The sequence below is a fragment of the Periplaneta americana genome, chromosome 8, assembly GCF_040183065.1.
Source record: "Periplaneta americana isolate PAMFEO1 chromosome 8, P.americana_PAMFEO1_priV1, whole genome shotgun sequence".
NCBI lineage: Eukaryota > Metazoa > Arthropoda > Insecta > Blattodea > Blattidae > Periplaneta > Periplaneta americana.
Genome location: NC_091124.1, coordinates 40,555,297 through 40,576,614, shown reverse-complemented (window position 1 = coordinate 40,576,614; position 21,318 = coordinate 40,555,297). Strand labels below are relative to the sequence as shown.

General features: G+C 34.9%; 1 protein-coding gene across 6 annotated transcripts in view; it reads right to left on the bottom strand.

Moving 5' to 3' along the window:
- The window catches only part of cno (adherens junction formation factor afadin), a 552,013-nt gene extending 530,806 nt beyond the window's left edge, over nt 1–21,207 (bottom strand). For 5 of the 6 annotated variants that reach the window (XM_069832773.1, XM_069832778.1, XM_069832775.1 and 2 more), the window contains exon 1: nt 20,905–21,206. The gene's annotated coding sequence lies outside the window, so the exon portion shown is untranslated. Of the gene's footprint in view, nt 1–20,904 lie in introns of all 6 variants that reach the window. The other variant, XR_011333387.1, reaches the window with a different exon arrangement.
- Nucleotides 21,208–21,318: the final 111 nt, after the last annotated feature.

Here is a 21,318-nt window from a genome sequence, read left to right as displayed (position 1 = left end):
TCGTCATCCTATCGACCATGGCTGGTTCCTAGCCACATTTTTAAAGCGTCGTTAATCTACGTACTAACAGACTCGTCAGTTAATTAAGCCATGAGGGACTGGAATGTATCACTGATATAATCTCTCAAGAGTTTTTCCTCGTCACAGACAACCCTTGTGGTTCCCCACACTCGTCTAGCATGCATCTTTCCAGGTCACGTGGGAAACACGCATATTCAGAGCATGACAACGTAATGAAATGTTCCACCACACAATTTCATGCTAACGAAGAAAACTGTGCGATTGACAATAATGTAATCAAAACTGTTGCGGTAATTTAATATAACGTTCAATTGCAGCTTTTGAATGAACTATGCAATACATTTTGCATACATTTAATCATTACGTTTGTATGAAGTACTATTCAAGCACCAGAAAAAAAAAAACTATGAAAACATGACTTCACAAAATAATCGTTTTAGGAGTTAAGTAACTGTAACATATACAAAATTAGAAATGGAAAAATATATTTTTTTAGCGAAGTCAATGCCGTGTAGTGAAACTGTTACTAGTCGCATGATACAAGGATCTCTGACGTTTCTGCTGTGTCTGAGTCATCTTTAAAGGTTCCTTAATCCCCGAAGATGAACCGATATATCACTGATCACCAGCTTTTGTCTTGGTTATTGTTATCACATTATCTTTTTTTTTTCCTTAACGGCTTTGAGTTGGAGGATTCTTTCCTACATAGCTTGTAATGAGAAATAATACTAATTATTTATTAATGTTTTATTTATCTTCATCATATTAAAACAAGTCGTAAAAATAAATAAAAACAACAAATATCAATTCCCTTTTTCTCTGTGGTCTTGACTTTTGCGTGCTCTAACAGCTTCTAAGTGGTAGTAATAATAATAATAATAATAATAATAATAATAATAATAATAATAATAATAATAATAATAATAATAATTTTCATGTTTTATTTTACTTTCAAACTATACATGATTTAAAAAAATTCTTCTTCCACTTCTCCTTCTTGGCTTTAACTTTGGAACAGATGCATTATAGGACTCACCCTAAATATAAAAATACGCTAAGCCAAGTCGACCGTGGCTAAGCCACAAAAAAAGGTCAACGGAAGTTGCGTTTCGATTAATTAAATGATCGATATATATTGTTTTCAGTATGTTGCCAACCAATCAATATTGTTGTAAATTAGCTTGGTCATAATCATGGCGGCAATTTCGAATGCTATAGTTAAATATAAAAAATAAGTGGATCAAATTCTCCCTCTTGATTTAAAATGTAGGCCTCGAAATGGAAATTATGGAATTATAAATAAGTTTTAAACTATTTAGTTGCTTGATCCATGAATAAAGACATGTACGCTATATTTATGGTTTTTTTTTATGTGAATGTGGTTTACTTAGGAGTGAAATGTTCTGCGAAACATGTAATTCTGGGATGACACTGAAGAAATTTAAAAGCAAACGAGATGAACTCCTGTGGAGATGTCATTGGAAATTACAAGGTATTAAATGATAGACACAGGAACGCCGTATCGTAACACTTCGTGAAATCACTTGGATAACGGAGAAGATGAAACGGAACGTCTCCAGTGAGGTCAAAACGTGTTTTTGTGAAAGACTAGTATTTTCCCTGGACCAAAAATGCAGTATAAATGGAGTAGAATTAGTATTTTATAATATATCATAAAGATGACTAATATGAACTTAATTTTATTGTTGTATTAATACCAATGTTGTACTTTTGAAAGTTTAATGTTACTGTGTTTTAAATTTAGCTTTGGTTTGTTTCTTTAACTTTATTTTGAATAAAATTTAATATATTGTATAACAAAGGTGACTAATATGAGCTTAATTTCATTGTTGTTGGTTTTATTAAATTATACATGTTTATAGTACTATGTATTTAGTTTTGTTAAGATGGCATACTTGATATTATAATAATCGAAAATATACAATATATAATCGATACTATGGAATACTCGGGGTGGGTCCTATAATGCATCTGTTCCAATATTACGTAAAAATAAATCTTTTTAAGGAGTTGATTTGCGATTTCTTTCGACAGCAATGTTTCGAATTAAGCAGTAATCTTCACGTACTATCATTTATACTCATTTAAAAAACATAATTATAAGCATTAAAAAATAAACATATTAATTATGTCTTTACTCTTCCTAATATCGAACGCTTTAGCTACAAAGCGATAGAACGTGCACACACATCCTTTACAGCGTGTAAATTAAATTAAATTAAATAAATAAATAAATAAATATGTAGGCCATAAACGAAATCTAACTCGTTGACGAAATCAGTATAAAGCAACTAAATATCTTTAAAAGAACCTAATTATATCTTTGTTACTATGTTATTTTTAAATCAAATATTTTGTAAATATAATACATTTTTTAGTGTTCGTTTTCCGATCTTTTCCCACAGAAATGTTTCGAATTAAGCAGAAATATCCACACATCATTTATCTTCATTTAAAAACATGAAAATAAAAAAAAAACACATTACTTACGTGTATACACTTCTTACATGTTGAACGTTTTGGCTACAAAGCGACAGAACATATATTTTACGTCCTTCACAACTTTATAAATTAAATAAATATGATTTAGCTATAAAGAAACTAAAATTTCTGAAAGGAACAAACGGTATCTTCCACGGCGTAAGATCGCCATACAACAAGCAAAGAATGAAAGACAGACGTCCATTATGACGTCACCAGCATACAATCCGGTAAGGATAAAAAAAAAAGAGCACGAGTACACGTGCACTCAATGACTCATTTAATTGGTGTGGGTCTTGATCGCACTAGACTACTCTCTCTGGTCCCGTCGAGTTCTCTTTCGCTCAGTATCTCGAGGTCATAATTTCTTAGAAACGCATTGTTGATAAATGTTTATATTTACATCTTCCACAGCGTGGACACTGCCAACATTCGCATTTAAAAAACCTGTACAAACTCTCTTTAGACAATCGATTTGTTTCATTGTAGTTTTTCTACGCATAAAATATTAATTATGTCACATTAATTACTAATATCAAAGGAAACTCTACAAATGTCATAACACCTTTGACATTCGTCCTGTGGCCATTACGTCCTTGAACGGAACCACTTATGCGTACTTGCAACGCATAATATGAATGACGTATAATAACGCTAAAATGACGATCAATAAGGAATATAGGCCTACAACATTATTATATAAAAAAAAACTTAGACTTATATGATATTCATTCATTCATTTAGTGTTCTGCAGGTCTTTCACTGCAATCCAGCTTTCTCCAGTCTTTCCTATTTTCCGCCTTCCTCTTTGTTTCCTTATATTATCCATATAACTTAATGTCGTCTATCATCTGACATCTGCTTCTACCACGAACTCTTCTCCCGTTCACCATTCCTTCCAGTGGATCCTTCAGTAGGCAGTTTCTTCTCAGCCAGTAACCCAACCAATTCCTTTTCCTCTTCCTGATCAGTTTCAGCATAATTCTTTCTTCACCTACTCTTCCCAACACAGCTTCATTTCTTATTCTGTCTGTCCACTTCACACGTTCCATTCTTCTCCACGTCCACGCCTGTGGAGTAACGGTCAGCGCGTCTGACTGCGAAACCAAGTGGCCGGGTTCGAATCCCGGTCGGGGCAAGTTACCTGTTTGAGGGTTTTTCCGGGGTTTTCCCTCAACCCAATACGAGCAAATGCTGGGTAACTTTCGGTGCTGGACCCCGGACTCATTTCACCGGCATTATCACCTTCATATCGTTCAGACGCTAAATAACCTAGATGTTGATACAGCGTCGTAAAATAACCCAATAAAATAACAAAAACAATTCTTCTCCATATCCACATTTCAAATGATTCTATTCGCTTCTCTTCACTTCATCATAATGTTCATGTTTCTGCTCCATACAATGCCACACTCCATACAAAGCACTTCACTAGTCTCTTCCTTAGTTCTTTTTTTCCAGAGGTCCGCAGAAGGTGCTCCTTTTTCTATTAACAGCTTCCTTTGCCTCCTTTTGACTTCCTGGCTGCAGCTCATGTTACAGTACACCCCAAGTATTTGAAGCTGTTCACTTGCTCTACTGCCTCATTTAGAATTCGCAAGTTTATCTTGTTTTTCTTTCCTATGACCATGCTTTTCGTCTTATTTGCATTTATCTTCATCACATACTGCTCACAGCTGTCATTTAGCTCCAGTAACATATCCTTTAGTATCGTTTCCTCTTCTGCTAACAATGCCATATCATTAGCAAATCTTATGCAATACAAAAATAATATTACGATTAAAGTATCAGTGAAAATATGAACGAAAGAAAGGGAAATGAAATGCACGAACGACACTGATTAAATTTCAGACATAAGAATTTTCGTGTTGATGGAACGAAAGAGAAAAAATTAAACACTTTCTATAGTACAATAACAGTTTATAAATGTTTAAATCAAGAGGGCATTTAGTATTAGCTTGTAGGTCACTAAACACACATTTAAGCTTGAAACAAAGTTTTAGCTATATTAAATTAATCCAGTTTAATCTGACCTACAGTACCTGGCCACATTATTATAATCACTCACATTTTTACTATACTTTACATATTACTTCCTCATTTGAACTCTGGTTTCCTTTCTTAAGCAGAATTCACATTACATATTTAATTTTTAAACAATATTAAGTAAAATTACAATTATAACAATGTTAATTCAAGAAATATTGATAAATAACCAACCACATCTCATTTTTACAGAAATTTCGTACGACCTCCTTTGACTTTAATTACAGCTTCAATTCTCTTTGGCATGCTTACAATACACTTCTGTATTATTTCCTGGATCCTCTCATTGTGATTCCAAACATGTATCAGCCTTTCAATAAGTCGAACTCTGGTAGTAATACATTTTTTTGCCATCTCTCTTTTTACGAGTACTCAGACGTTCTCAATGGATTCAAGTTCGCTGAGTTTCCTGGCCATGGCAAAAGTGGAAGCCAGAAAATTTTGTCAAAATTTTGTCTTTAAGTATTAAATACTGAGTTTTTATCAGTTTCTTTGACAATTATCAGGTTTGCTTCTCTGATGAATCAACCTTTCAGTGTTTGATGGACAAAGCAATGTTTGTTCGTCGATGAAAGGGACAAAATTTTGCTCTTGGATGCCTGGTTAACACAGTTAAACACCCAATATCAGTCATGATATGGTCTGTGATATTAGACAAAGGTTCAGGACGACTCTACATTGTTCAGGGAAAAATGAAACAAGATCAATATATCCAGGTATTGGAAAACAGACTTATCCCTCAGCTGAACGAATGGTTCCCAAATAGGGAGAAATATATTTTTATGCAAGATGGTGCACCTTGCCACACTGCTAGGAGAGACAAAACGTTTCTGGCTTACAAAAACATTCCACTTTTGCTATGGCCAGGAAACTCACCGGACTTGAATCCCATTGAGAACGTCTGGGTACTCGTAAAAAGAGAGATGGCAAAAAAAAATGTATTACTACCAGAGTTCGACTTTTTGAAAGGCTGATACATGTTTGGAATCACAATGAGAGGATCCAGGAAATAATACAGAAGTGTATTGTAAGCATGCCAAAGAGAATTGAAGCTGTAACTAAAGCCAAAGGAGGTCGTACGAAATACCGAAATTTCTGAAAAAATGAGGTGTGGTTGGTTATTTATCAATATTTCTTGAATTCACAATGTTATAATTGTAATTTTACTTAATATTGTTTAAAAATTAAATATGTAATGTTAATTCTGCTTAAGAAAGGAAACCAGAGTTCAAATGAGGAAGTAATAAGTAAAGTATAGTAAAAATGTGAGTGATTATAATAATGTGGCCAGGTACTGTAAGCTAAACTAACATAACCTAACTAAATTCAGCTAATACAATCGAATCACATTTACATTAAACTAAACTAAACTAAACTATACCTAACCGAACCTTGGGAAATGTATTATGTAGCTACAGCAAGAATTATGTTGATATTGGTTTTCTTTCAAATCTAGTAACAATATTAAATAGTGATGCAATTGCATTCAATTTACGCAGTTATTTTACAAACCTAAGCTAATCGAAGCGTATTAACATAATCTAGATTAATCTACATTAACATAATCGAATTGCAAAAATTGCAGCACGAACGAGTTAAATGTGATAATTTCTCAATTCCAGTAAAATGATCACAAACTGTTGATATGGACCAATAGACTTTTTACTCTCATTCCATTTCATTCATTGTTTCATTCTTCTCGCATCGGTATCGTAGCTTTGAGATGGCTGCTCAAGAAAGGTCTAAAATGATTTAATTTCATGATGTCAGTCACCATCACATGTGGTTAGCCAGTTAGTAAAAAAGTTGTGTAATTACGAAGGATATTTTATGTATCGAATATGAATGAGGTCTCGCCCACCTCATTATATATTGCTCGACGTCAGTTTGTTTTTATACCATTAAGTACGAGAAAAATTCGTACCGGCACCGGGAATCGAACCCAGGAACACGATACTACGAGAGGAGTTCGGCCGGCGTCGTGAATCGGGTCCCGGCATAGCTCAGTTGGTTAGAGAGCACTCAGCGCGCACAGCTGAGAGGTCCTGGGTTCGATTCCCGGTGCCGGTACGAATTTTTCTCGTACTTAATGGTATAAAAGGATATTCTAGGTTAAAGCAAATTATCAAATGAAATTCGGAATCAAGGCATCAAGAAAATACGAAATGATAATCGATACAAAAACCTGACTCAACACCAAGGTAAATTCTTGCAGCTACAAATATCTAAACATGAAACCATGATGACAAACAATACCTTAAACGTGTGGTGAATGTGTTCCAAGTACACAGAACTCCATTACAGCACCGTGTCAGCTGCTGAAATCATCTGTCACAGAGACTTTCATTACTCGAAGACCAATTTGGAAACCGCAGAAAACAAGCCGGCCCGCAAGCAAAATAAATAAATAAACGCTGCAATTGCATATACAGTAAAACCATCCTGCGTTGGACATCTGCGGTTCGATATGGTTTCGTTCAAATTCCAAGGGCTGTCCAATAACTTCTGAATACCTAGTATGTGCAGCTGTGTTTACGAAACAGGACACGAAGGTCGTCAAAAGAAGTTGAGACGCGCTGTTGCCACTATTCACGGACCTGCCTGACCATTAACCCCACCTCTCGTTTTCCAGATTAACAACGGCGCGTAGAGATGGCCGATATTTCACAAACCGATATTTTGTCACAGATAAACCTGTGACTGAAGACGCGAAATATCTGTGACAAAATATCGCTATCGAAATCTGCTCCGTATTCAGTACTCTGTGACTGATATTATCTCCCCTACGTCGTAGGTTTGCGCGTGCGCATGATACAATAACAGCAATCTGGCGGTAGTTTCTCCATCTTATTATAAATGATGTAGTTATTACACGATTTAAATAATAACACCATTGGTTACCAGTACTTAATCTTGTGTAAAATCCTGTCTCAACAACTGTTTTGTTTTGTAATTATTTTCCAATGTTTTTCCGAATACTTATGTTTCATTAATTTTTATTCTATGACTCAATATTATAATGTTAATGCACGACTTAAAATAATTTATCCATTATATTATAAACAATAAAAAGGATTAATTTTTGGAACGATTAGGATAATCATATAACCTCAATTTCTCCATATCCAACTACATTTAAAAATGATCAACTGGTTCAATATCTATAATATAACCTCTTGGTACATGAAGTTAACTTTTGACATGTTACTGTTCAGTTAGGTAAGTATTTATATCTTAATGGTACATGTACATAATTTTTTTGTTGGATTTTTCCATATAAATCACTGATGAGTGGTGTGTATAGAGAAATCGTATTCATATTTCACTGCTCTTCAATATTTCCTGCTAATTTTTATCGGTGTGACAAAACCACCGATAAAAGTCACAGATATTTAATTGTCACAGTCACAGTTGTCACAGATACTTGAAAATATCGTTTAAGCTCATCTCTAACGGCGCGCAACGGAAGTTATATACGATATTGGAAAGAATACACAATAAATTGCAGCTACCGACACTTGGAGTTACGATGACCTATTCTAACGCAATCCATCGCCTGCATTCACCAACAATGAACAATATGTTTCATATTTTGTGTTCAGTGTTGCCAACCTGTACGCCTACTACACTGACAACACAATAATAGTGAAGAACACAATAACGTTATGTTGCAGTTATTTTCCGAATGATTCTTTTATTCTAAAAGAGGACAGAGAAGTTATTAATAATTCATGCAAAACATGGTGCTAATCATTCCATAAGGCAACATTATTCAATCACATCGATATTCTGGTAGGTACTTAACAAATTAGTACATCGAGCAAAAAGTTACAATATGTATAATTATGTTACCGCCAAAACCCGAACAAATAAAAGCATGAACAAAAAGCCTATATACAAGGCCTACCAAAAGCCTAAACAAATCAAACCTAACCCGTCAGTGACTCTAGATCTTACGAAAGCTGGCTTTCTATCTATCTACATTTTTTTCAATTACGGTAGTTTTTACTAGTCGAAACAGATTTTGACAAATTTCGGGTTTTAACGGTAACATAAGTAGACAAAGAAAAACAAAAAACTTCACCATGAATAGAATGGATAGCCTACTTAGTTATATGTCTGTATGAACATTAAGAAAAGAGGAAATATATTTTTATTATAAAAAAATCTCTGCCGCATTTGCTTATCTTACGTATTATTCACACAATCAAGGTGTAAAATTAATTGCACGATCATTTTTGTGTTGAAGTCTATAATTCTGCTTAATTCATTCATTCATAGTACTCTGTCCAAGGAAAGGTCTTTCACTGCAAACCCAGCATTCTCCAATCTTTCCTCTTTTCCTCCTTACTCTTCGTTTCCGCAAACTATTCATATATCTTAATGTTGTCTATCATCTGATATTTTCTTCTCCCCCCAACAACAGTATGTGTGTGTGTTTCCAATGCTAACCCACTTTCACTTGCGTGATTTGGGTTCCGCATACTGCGGATAGATGGCAGAACTGTTACTCATTTTCAAGTTACACACCACTTCGGCGGGCCACGTTGTGCATGATGTGTATCTATGTAAAGAGTTATGTCGTGTACTAGGGCGAGTGTATGTTAAATGTTCGTGTAAATGTAGTGTAAGGAATGTGTGAGGATGATGATGAAGGTGAGGAAGGGAGAAGGGGAAACCCGGTGCTGGCACGTAGCCTACTCCTGTCGATTAGCACCAAGAGGGCCGCCAGGCTTAATGTCCCCATCCGACGGACGAATCACTATCAATAGTGGCATATGCCTTCTCTTCATATGCACTGCGGAGAGATTTGGTGCACAATTTAGTGATTAGAAGTTGTGCACCGCCATCTCTCCTAGTCCCGAGGTAGAAATTTTACAAGAATATTTCTGATACCGCCGGGAATCGAACCCGGGCCGGTTAGTCTGGAGGCAGACATGCTACCATAGAGCTAACTCGGCGGACTGGTACAATAATATTATTCATACAAAGTAGTCGACCTGGGTGGTGAGTTGGTATAGCGCTGGCCTTCTATGCCCAAAGTTGCGGGTTCGACCCCGGGCCAGGTCGATGGCATTTAAGTGTGCTTAAATGCGACAGGCTCATGTCACTAGATTTACTGGCATGTAAAAGAACTCCTGCGGGACAAAAGTCCGGCACATCCGGCGACGCTGATATAACCTCTGCAGTTGCGAGCGTCGTTAAATAAACCATAACATTTAACATTTTTCATACAAAGTTGGCAACACTAATTCAGTTAAATGCGACAACATCTGTTTACGTTTCCATAGTAACTATCATCCCTCCTTGCGTCTCCAATACGCTAATTTTGAAGTCACCATGTGTCTCCAGTTAAAATATAAAAGTTCGTAGTTTGTAACACGGCGAGAGAGCCAGATTTCTGCGCCGGAGGCCTAGCTGCAAACTCGGGAGAGTCTAAATGGAATTTGTTGTGGGGAATGACGTTGTTGGAGCGATTTTTCTGGAAGTATTCCCGTTTAACTTAGAATCAATTCATCATCGTACAATTATTATCGTCCTATGTTGTTGTGTTCCATCTTGCAAATGTGATACCTTCTACTACATAGTATGGGAATATCATCTCACCAGCCATTGTGCCAAAAAATGTTAAAAAGGAAACAGAAATTAAGTAACTTATCATAATTAGATATTGAAATGATAGTGGACAATTTATGGAATGACGATTAGGGAAACATCCATTTTATTCACCACGAATATCAAAACTAACAGAAATTAAATCTATACTTCATGTCTTCAATAAGAAACTATGGTTCGAATAACAAGGCAACTTTCCAGATTGGAACGCTTATGCCAGTAATTAAATACTATAAAAAAAACAATGACCTACTAAAACATAGTTGCAATACAATGTGCATGGCAAAAAAAAAAAAACAGCTTCGAAATATGACACGATATATTTCGCTCTAATACTGGGTGTTCAGTTCAAAATGTGTCTTGGCTCGCTGTATGCCGTCATGTGGCTAGCTGATGAGCCTAGAGAATTCAATCATCCTACACTTCCGCAGCTCAGGTGTATAATCTAAGAGGCAGAGAAGTTGGCTAGCAAGTACGGTGTTCATTCTGAAGAGTACGTGCCGATACGTACGGTAACGCCGGTAGTGGCAGGAATGTGAACTGTTTGGAAGTACGTACTGTCGGGATATGGGGAGAGGGTTAAGACGATTACTTACGTATTTGTTGACATTAACTTCGACGGTCAACATGGACACGGAGCATTTGATTTGTGTTGTGGAATGTTACCGTACGCAACCGATGATAACAAATACCCTGCGTACGACTTGCCGGCGCAAAACACAGTTCGAAAGAGGTTATGGTAGCACACAGACCGTACAGACCGCCATCTGTTGCTACGACGTTCAAGTTATACCGTACACGTTCTCAAGTTCAGATTGAAAAACGCCTTAAATAATAGGCAACTTCTCTAACATATAAGCTGAAACTCGCTTCAAATCGGTGACCCAACAACAGTGACGTCATGACACACTTTGAAATGAACACCCAGTAGTACTTGAGTAGCCTTTTCACACGTCGTTAAATAAGACAAGCCACAAGCTCACACTTTAACATTACAATAAAGGCAGACTGGTAACTGCTAGTGACAATTTAACTACAACATAGTCTATTATAAACTGTGTGCTACACCATCTGTCATTAGTAATCCAATATGACAAAGAAGATCGAAGACTGTGTTTATGCAGGTACAGCCAATCAGAAACCAGAGCTGTGTCAAACACGTATGCTCAAATTGTTCGACAAAAGGCTACTCAAATGCAGGTTTTCCGCTTTTTTGGCAGCTGTTTTCTTTTAGTTCGAAAACATAGCTATTCTATTATTTAGAACTTGAAAGTTTCTTTTACAGTATAAATCCTGTGTACAGCTTTTCAGGAGGCTTTCAACTTGACGATTTTATTCGTTTCGTTGTCAGATATGGGCCTAACCAGAAATCGTATTTTCATATGCTAAAGTTTTAGAAATGTATATAATTCTTTTTACTAAAAATTGCAAAGATACAACAATACACTTGTCGACAAAACTGGGAACATATACGCTATTCAAAAGCCGTTAATTCAGAGTTTTAGAAATATCTTGATCAAGAATCAATCTTCCTGCAGCATACTACAATAAGTTCAAGTTCTCTGGCGCTTGTATCGTATGTATGAACGAGTTTATAAACCGAGAACATTTTTCAACGGTTAAAAAGGTAGTTTGCCATTTAAAAATATACTGAATCGCATTAAAGATCGACTATTGATCAGATTTTTTGTATTCGGCAGATAATGGAGAAAAATGGGAGTATAAGGGTACAGTACATCAGTTATTCATAGATTTCAAAAAGGCATATGACTCGGTTAAGAGGGGAGTATTATATGATATTCTTATTGAATTTGGTATTCCCAAGAAACTAGTTCGATTAATTAAAATGTGTCTCAGTGAAACATACAGCAGAGTCCGTATAGGTCAGTTTCTATCTGATCCTTTTCCAATTCACTGCGGGCTAAAGCAGGGAGATGCACTATCACCTTTACTTTTTAACTTCGCTTTAGAATATGCCATTAGGAAAGTTCAGGATAACAGGCAGGGTTTGGAATTGAACGGGCTACATCAGCTTCTTGTCTATGCAGATGACGTGAATATGTTAGGAGAAAATACACAAACGGTTAGGGAAAACACGGAAATTTTACTTGAAGCAAGTAAAGCGATCGGTTTGCAAGTAAAGCGATCGGTTTGGAAGTAAATCCCGAAAAGACAAAGTATATGATTATGTCTCGTGGCGGGAATATTGTACGAAATGGAAATATAAATATTGGAGATTTATCCTTCGAAGAGGTGGAAAAATTCAAATATCTTGGAGCAACAGTAACAAATATAAATGACACTCGGGAGGAAATTAAACGCAGAATAAATATGGGAAATGCGTGTTATTATTCGGTTGAGAAGCTCTTATCATCCAGTCTGCTGTCCAAAAATCTGAAAGTTAGAATTTATAAAACAGTTATATTACCGGTTCTTCTATATGGCTGTGAAACTTGGACTCTCACTCTGAGAGAGGAACATAGGTTAAGGGTGTTTGAGAATAAGGTGCTTAGGAAAATATTTGGGGCTAAGCGGGATGAAGTTACAGGAGAATGGAGAAAGTTACACAACACAGAACTGCACGCATTGTATTCTTCGCCTGACATAATTAGGAACTTGAAATCCAGACGTTTGAGATGGGCAGGGCATGTAGCACGTATGGGCGAATCCAGAAATGCATATAGAGTGTTAGTTGGGAGATCGGAGGGAAAAAGACCTTTAGGGAGGCCGAGACGTAGATGGGAGGATAATATTAAAATGGATTTGAGGGAGGTGGGGTATGATGATAGAGACTGGCTTAATCTTGCACAGGATAGGGACCGATGGCGGGCTTATGTGAGGGCGGCAATGAACCTTCGGGTTCCTTAAAAGCCATTTGTAAGTAAGTACTGAATCGCATTAAGGAAAGAAGTAATTAATATATCTCTTCCTGTATTAATTTAAACACACAAGAAACACGTCCATGCATAAATTACAGCGATAATTTTAAATGTTTAATAGCATCGCAAAATGAAAAATAAATTAATGAACCAGGCAGATCTCGAACACGGGACTTTTTCATTGGTAGCACAGGGTTATCAGAGCCAATCGGCTGAAGCGGGAATAAGATTACATTAATTACGGAACATTATAGCGCAAATTTCCTCTTCCTATACGTTTCTAATTTGGCTTTACTGTCTACAGAGTCATTGAACAGACGCATGGGAGTTCTATTTGACAGGGACTCTTACGGGCACGTGGCTAACGAGAAAGACACATTCATAGTCATAACGTGGCCAACATTGAACAAGTGTATGTATATGTGTGTGTGTATACAGTGAAACCTGTTCAAATCGGAACCTGAATAATCCGGAATCCTATTTCGGAACAATTTATTGGTTCTGGCGAAATTCATATGTATTATGTGTAATTTTTCCTGAATAAAACGGAAACTGTCCAACGCGGAAACGGAAGCTGTCTGCTACTGTTCAAAACGGAAATAATATTTTGGACATACTACTTTAATGTAAACTATATTTTGAAACAGTATGTGCTTTCAAGTAATGTACGAAATACTAGTAGGTCACTAAAATAAGAACAAGTTTTCTTTGTAAAATTTTTTAGGGTGCGAGGGTGTGTTGGCCTGGTGGTCATGAATTTTATTACCTATTGACTAGGCAGAGGAGTCCCTTCAAAGATGTTCAATGCTTCACCCCTGTATACTGTCGTAGCTGGGTAGAACGCAAGTGTATTAGCGATTTCGTGATAAAAAAAAGTTGCGTAAAAATGTTGCACTATCATTAATTGATGGAGTAAAAGTTATCGAGGAAAATGAGAAACGAAGAGTATGGAAAATAATGTTGAAATTTATGAATGGAAAACTCAGATGTAACTTAACACTTTCAAAAATAAAGGCCATATCATGAGTGAGTGGCTTGCGGTCAATAATGGTGACATAAAAAGAAAAACAACTGGTTACATAGAAATAAATGAACTGTTGTGGGAGTGGATTGTTCTTGCCCTTTCAAAGATCACGCAAATTTCTGGACCTATTCTGCAAAGAAATTAAATAATCCAGAATTCAAGGCTTCTAGGCTCCTAGTCCAATTAAATAATGTGCTGTGATATACAGTACAGTATTATATTATAGTGTTAGATATTAAATTTAGTGTAATTAATAAACTTTACAGTTTTTTAATGAGTGAGTTACGATACAATTTATACACGAAATGAGATTTTCATCAAGATTATTCACCAATTAAATAAGCGACAGGAAGCTGATTTAATGTCAGTAGTGTTAAACGGAATATTTTGTAATTCCCACAATTTGCGGCATGCCATTTTGTTTTTCATTTATGCAAATGATAAAATATTCCATTTTAACTTCACTCCTGAATAACACGGAAACCTGTTCACAATGGAAAAAAAATTAGGACCATGTCATTTCCGTCTTGAACAGGTTTCACTGTATATATATATATATATATATATATATATATATATATATACACACACACGAGGCGTTCAGTAGTCAACATGACTAACTCCTTTTCCAAAGATTTTGAGATATTCAAGGTTAAAGTTGAATACACACATTTGATTCTGTGTTGTAGTCAAGAATAATATTGCATTCTGTGGGCTTTTTACTGAACTATGCAGTTAATCACTTTGACCACTGAAAATATAGTCAATTTAATACATTGCCAACTTAGAAACTCTGAAATAACCAAAAGTGGAGTTAATCATGTTGACTTCTGAACGCCTCAATATAAATGCACGTTTAACATGAGTTTAATATAGCAATTCCTTTGTTTTTTTAGAACTTTGAACATATATATATATATATATATATATATATATATATATATATATATATATATATATATATATATATATATATATATTAGGCGATTGTCAGATGGCCATGACTAGACCATGATAACCACGTGACTCCTATTCGCGCCGTAGTCTGTCTTTCTCGTTTGCTACGGTACGGGCATAATAGATGGTACTGTGCTCCAACCACGAGAAAGTCTCTGCCGGATGAGACGAAGGGGGGTAATGCTGTGAATGAATGTTGATGTCATAAGGTATCATAAGGTCACACACGTGGGTACTTTTATCTCTATTGGCTAGCTCTCACAGCACAAACCATAACATTGATACAGACATACTGATACTACCCTAGTTACAAAATTAGATTACAGTTAATCTCTTCATACAGGAAATAACACATGCAGGAGAGCGCATGGTTTTTAAACTGGCGTTATAACGGTAATATTATTTATCTACTTCGCTCCAATAGATGACGCAATAGTAATCACATTCCTTTCACGGTTGATATGGTTGGAGAACAGTAGTATCTATGTACAAAAGAAATGAATAGTTATATTTTATTGAAATAAAAAGGAACTTGTGAATTCTGGTATTTTTTTAGTCTATTACCGGCCTAATGAAATAATTGTTTACAATCTTAGGTGGAATGAATTAACGTTCATGAATTATTTATTTTACTCGTAACCTTTTGAAATACGATTCTCAATATCAGGCCACAACAATAGGAAATATTGGCCACTGCCTTCTGAATGCCAATATCATTAGGATGCATGGATATTCCGTATCTACACGGTCATCACCAATCAAAACAATGTTCAGTTTATTCATGGTCACCTAAAACAATCAGCTGATCGCTACATGCTACTGTTGAACGAAATACTCACAAGATACCCACCGGCGATGGTTAGCTTTCAATTGCCGCATGCGCTCTCATTTTTAATCGAAAAAAAAAACATGCACAATTGAATGCGTTTTATTCAGTTTTGCATGCATTGCTCGAATGCGTAAAAATTGAAAGAAAAGTTGAACAGTGCAGATGCACTTTTAGTGTACTTTTTTTTACGTCATTATCTTCCTTCAGAAACAGAATTATGAAAAACTGCGATTCCAAAATCGTACCTTCTTATCTCTTTGTAAGACACGCAGCTTTAAATTAGGATTCCTCAGATCCCTTGTAACTCTCGTGAAAGATATCAATTTTTAGTAAGTTATTTTACGACGCTGTATCAACATCTCAGGTTATTTAGCGTCTGAATGAAATGAAGGTGATAATGCCGGTGAAATGAGTCCAGGGTCCAGCACCGATAGTTACCCAGCATTTGCTCATATTGGGTTGAGGGAAAACCCCAGAAAAAACCTCAACTACTTAACTTGCCCCGACTGGAATTTGAACCCGGGCCACCTGATTTCGCGCCCAGACGTGCTAGCCGTTACTCCACAGGTGTGGAAGAAAAAGATATCAATATTACTACTGTTATTATTATTATTATTATTATTATTATTGGTAGTAGTAGCAGTCAGCAATAGCATTACATGTTTGGCATTAAAAACTCGCAAATTATAATTTTAATGGCCAATACTTCGGCTAGACAAGCTTGATTCACACTAGTAACTTGCTTCTTACCTTACCGGTATAAATGTAATGTAGGCGGTTTTACATGTACTCATGACAGAAATTTACGTCTGTTCTCATGGTGCAAATGGTTAGAAGACCGATGCGATAGTCAGCATAAAACAAACGGCTCAAGTGTTCGAATCTCACCATCTCTCTTCTTCTTCTTCTTCTTCTTTTAGTTTCTTTATTAAAACGGGAAATATACGACCCTGTTTTAATTAATTTTTAATATACCATGAAAATGCTTTGTGGTTTTCATTGGGATTATATCGTTATTAAAAAACAGGAAATATGACCCTGTTTCAATTAGTTTTAAATAAAGCTTTCTCCTTATAAATGCATGCTATCTACTCTTTTCACGAAATCAACAGATCGAAGTATTAAATCACCCGATTAATGGGACAAAATACGACGAAATTAAGACAAAATTCGTGTTTTTGCAAGTTACAGTACGATAATGGTATTTATTATTATTATTATTATTATTATTATTATTATTATTATTATTATTTCAGAAATAAATTACTGAATACATTATTTAACGTATCAAAAGAGTACATCTTAAATACGAAATAAATAAATAAAAAGTGGGTAGTCACTAAAATTCGAACCATTGCTACTTGAGACCTCTAAACGTCCAAGTCTAGTGTCTTCGTTATGAGTTACCGCAACATTTGTGATAGATGTCTCGCTGAGTGATACAATACCGTAAAAAATATGAGAGCAACACACTACTCTAAGAGGTTAGACCCGTTTTCCCACAGAAACGCTCACATGTAAACTCCGTTGGAAACGAAATAGGCAGAAGTTGAAGATACACAACTTCTTGAAGTACCTACAAGACAGAGGCAAGTTTTTTTGTCCTAAGCTGTACAAATTATAAATTCTGCGTCATATAACTCAAGAAGTTAAGCCAATTAATTATCTTAATGTCTTTATCCATCCATTTATTTAATTACTGAATGATACTCAGTAAAACCACCATCATAATTAACAGATCAAGTATTATAAAGAATAAAAACAGCCTACAGATAACGTTATATTGGATTGGTGGGTAAGTTTGTAGCGTTTTTCTGTACGTTCATTCATTACAAATGTGCCGTTGCCATGGGAAACAAAAACGCTACGAACTTATGCACCTACCCAATAGTTCTAAGCGCAATTGTTAAAATAAATTAATAACGATGTTTTTACTTGCCTGTAGCAATAACAAATAAAAATAATAAAATAATTCCCTACTTATAAATTTGCAGAAAAAACTACATAAAAGATCCCAGATCAACTAGCCAAATTCCATTTCATATCTTGTATTTCGGAATTGAGGATTAGTTTTGACCTTAGTTACATGTTAACGTAAACTGGCGATATTTGTTCTTTAATTAGTAATATATGATTTAATATTTATTAAGTACACTAAAATAATTTTCGAAACTATAAATATTTATAGAAAAATCAGTAGAATTTTAAAGAAACCAGAGCTCGAAATGGGCCAATCTACCATACCGACTTTTCCTTTTTGGTTATTTCATACGGGTAATTTCTATTTATTGAAATATGCAACGGTGTAGTATACACACCATGTAGTTAGGCCTAGGCCTATTATAAACAAAAGTTTGCGACTGGAGTTCAGTTAAAATGAGACACTGCATCTCTATTAATAAACTATTGTGCTCCACACTTTGTTATGATACCAAATCAGACAATTTGTAGCAGCTTAGCGCATTCGATAGTACTCTTATTGTTAATGCAATTTCAACCATCCTTGAAATGTTCACTTTTAAGAAGAAAAAAAATGCTGAATGAAATACAGAATAAAAGTATCAACCTAATTACGGTACACTGTTGAAGCTTACGTGTGTGACAGACACCCTTATAACTAATTAAAGAAAACTAAGTCAATTATTATTAGTGAATGCACCTCTAAAAACTAATTGAATACAACATTACACGCTCGACATCCGGATTAGTATTGCTTTAGTTGTTTCAGTCATCAATAAAAAACACGTGTGATTTCAAGTTCGATCAATATAGGCCTAGTTGAACGTAACGGAGTATAGGGCTATGACACATTTGATATTGCTTGAATTGTGCGTGTTCCACAAGCATATTTTTACATTTTTCAACGCTCAAACTTTGTTTTAACAAATATGGCGCATCGAAGCTTTAAAATATACTTTTCTTAACATGGTGTCAAACTAATTCATGTAGCCTACAAATTAAAATATTCAAGAAGATTTCTTTTACACTTATGATCATACATATTATTTGCTATACCTACAATGTATAAGGCTACGTCACACTGCTTCGTTTATGTTCACATATTGGCCTATCTTCATTGTTATAGGATAGGTATATTATATTATCAACACAACACTTAAGAAACATAAAATGATTCAAAGTTAAGGTATACTGTATATTATTTAAAGTGGAATATATTTGTTTTGTATTAAAGAACACAGAATAATAAAAAAGAAATTTACGGGGAACGAAATGTCAATTCTGGAAACAACATTTAATGACAGAAACTCAACAATAGTAAAAACGGCCTACTGGTTACCAGATCCTAAACACATGCGTGTACAAATAAACTTAAAAAAAAAAAATTTAATGTCCGTATTTTTTAAATGATTACCGAACAGCTTTCATAAAGAATTTAAGAAGATTGTGTTCTTTATTGTAAACATTCAATATCGAAAATTATTGTAAATCAAACTGTTCCGATAATAATGTATCTTTAGATCTATTGGATTGGTGCATAAGTTCGTAGCGTAAATAAATACTTGGTTGCTATGGAAACATGGACAGCAGACAAATGAAAGTATAGAAAAACGCTACGAACGTATGCACCAATTCAATGTATTATTATAAAACATACCAGTAATGCTACAATTTTATGTTTTAAATAAATATGCGCATAAAATAAACTTCAATTCAAAATTAACTAAAATTCATTGTAAAGCGAATCCTTTGTATGAAATACAATAATAAAACAATGAAAAACATGTTTTTTTTTTTTTTCCACTTAGAAATTATACTCGTACATTGATAATACAGCATATATTTTTAATTACACGTATGTAATACGCTGTCACAAAAAAAAACACGAAAATTCTTATATCTTTTCCTGCGAGTCTTCATAGTTTAAGAGTTTAATTCACTAAAATGGTTAAATTAAAGCAGTATCTTCTATTGAGGACCGTAAGAATACAATTGACGGTACAACACGCTGTACAAATAGTAATTTTGTAATTTAATATATTACCTGTTTTAAATTATTAATGGAATAATTTTGTAAAACTTATACTATGCGTTTTTATATCTTTCTTTACATCCTTTTCAATTTTATAATTCATTATTTCAAATTAGCGAAGGCAAAAAAAAAGTATACAAAATCATACAATAATAATACCTTAAAATTGTTATGAAAACAATATTATTTTAGCCTTTTTTATCTTGATTATTTTGTAATGTTATCATACTTATTCTCAATTTAGAAGTGATACAACAGGTTGCTCTGTTATTATCGCTTTAATTTCACATGAAAATTCAACACACATTCTGTGCAAATGCATATTCCATTTGTCCCCTCAACATAGAGAAATCAAACAGGTGTATTCCTCGACACGCGGTTCCCGAACTGAGAACTAATGGCATACAATGAACTGTCAAAGCACCCGAAATGCATAATCACTCTGTTCAACTGCTGCACCTATGCAAACATTCAACAAACATACATTTGCATTAGATTTCAGCTAAGTTTCATCCCCATGTAATTATCATGCTCACAATCTTATTTTAAGTGCATTCCTTTTTCCGACATAAACTAAGGAATTTCAGTTTCGCATTGTTTATACTTCTTTCAAGGTTATTAAATTAGTTTCAAATCTGTTTGCATACCGTAACAAATTCCCGAGCGGTCAATCTAATGCTACATCCAATGCGCATCATTAACACATCAATTGCATGCACGACAATCTCCTCATTAAGGAGGAAGGTGAAATCTGTCAAAGTAGAGTGTATTCCGCAGGTAAAAATCACATGTAAACTACCTGTCGTTAAAAAGCTTGCTTGGCGGCCATTTTATCAGCGCGCCGAAGTTCCGTCCGAGATTTTCATACTTCGTAAAACTTTCTAAAGACTTACAAACTTTCTTGAAACTTAGTAGAACTATTAAATTAACTCATAATGTTCATATTTATAACGTTGTTCATCGCTGGAGCATCTGGCAATTAAAGAAATAAACATATATTTAACTTAGAGCTACGGTATGTGTTTCTACCTGCACATACCTTTCGCCTGCTGATGTCTGTCGCACAGGTAACACAAGTAAAAACTGCCTCGGGCTACAAAACGACTGCGCAGCACTGAAGAAGAAACTTTTTCGCTTTATAAACAAGAAAACTTCATTGCACACAAACGTAATTCACCATTATTCAACAATCAAGTATTCACTATTGTTGTCGTACATCCACTAGTATCCAATGAGAGATCCATGACTGATGACGTAAAATCTCAAAACTATTTAAAAATTCCTCTGTAACACTGGGTGTGTAACGACCGCGCACAACTCCAAACAACCACTGACTCCGCACAACCTTGCTCTAACAACCTGTTTGCGCATGCGCACTGCATGTGTATATTGGACAAAGAGTTGGTTGATGTTTGTAACATCGTGAAGAAATTGTTCTATCTTTCTTCTTACG